Consider the following 1,234-nt stretch of genomic DNA (forward strand, 5'->3'; position numbering starts at 1 on the left):
TCTAGTTACCATGTGTCACCACAGGGAGGCGCTGCAGGGAGGGGTCTTGGTGTGCACTGGCAGGAAGTGAGTCAAAGTGATAAACTTCACAGGAGACTCGTCTTAATATTTCTAAACCTTTCTTGGGGGGGAAAGAGATTAAATGACACCAAATCACTAATGATGCAACATGCAGGATTGTTTTGATATTGATTTACATAAAGTTTTCACATCAGGAGAAAATGGATCAGAGAAACATGTATCACATGTAAGTCTTGTACTTACCTTTTTTCCATGTCGTGTGAATGGCGAGAGCTCAGGTGTTGGAGCAGGTTCATTTCAGGGTCGTTTCTTTTTTCCCCGGCTCCTATCAGCGTGACACATGGTGGTGCCAGCTGAGGTTTGTTTTTTTTTTAAGTAAAGCACCTGAAAGGAGAAGCAGCAGTACAGGTGTGATGAAGCTTCCTTCAAAGCAGACCTGGGGGGGGGAACGTCCCGTCTGTCTCCTGTATTTATGATCATATTGTCAGAGCTGAGGAGGTGGAGAGATGATTCATCTCGCAGTGAACAGGACACAACAGTTTCATCTTTAGCTGCCACTTCAGAAGAATGAACCTCACCTCTTGTTTGTTTTTAACCTTTCCACATTATGTAAAATAATTTTAATTAATTCAATTTTTATGTTTTTCATTGCGTTAAAACTGTCAGAAACGTAGAAGACGTTATTTTGTGCAGACACTCAGGATTTTTTTTATTTGACAAACAACACTGACGGGGTTGTCAGCTGAGTTCTGACATTTAAGGACATTTAAAAATGAATCTGTTGCCTGTTATTCATTGACATATTAATTTATATATTTTACTTGTCTGATTACTTCACTTTGTCAGTTATTGGCCTCCGTATGAAGAAGTTCTGTCGAGTTCATTTAGACTACATTAGTGTCCTAGGGTTCAGAGGACGTGGGTATTTATAGTCAAGACAGTTCCAATAAAAGATACAATCAAGATGCCTTATGGGAAATGTAGGAGCTACAGTTCTTGAAGCTTGAGCTATAAGGAAATCTGCTGTGATTATGATCATCCCGTCTGTTTTATTGAGCAAAAAGAAAACTGATGTACCACTGCTCATTTTCATAATCAATATACGTTCATGTTTATAAAAACATGATATGACAGTATAATGTTTGTCCTTGGGATGTGAACATTATCCAAGGTGAACAAGTGAAAGCAAAACAAAATAAAGTAATAAAAAAAT

At 38.3% G+C, this 1,234-nt stretch overlaps 1 protein-coding gene across 1 annotated transcript in view; it reads right to left on the reverse strand.

Moving 5' to 3' along the window:
- The window catches only part of arid1ab (AT-rich interactive domain 1Ab), a 54,978-nt gene that overhangs the window by 5,586 nt on the left and 48,158 nt on the right, over positions 1-1,234 (reverse strand).

This window comes from Seriola lalandi, unplaced genomic scaffold (assembly GCF_002814215.2).
Source record: "Seriola lalandi dorsalis isolate HSWRI2012SDOR001 ecotype SW California unplaced genomic scaffold, Sedor1 jcf7180002054505, whole genome shotgun sequence".
NCBI lineage: Eukaryota > Metazoa > Chordata > Actinopteri > Carangiformes > Carangidae > Seriola > Seriola lalandi.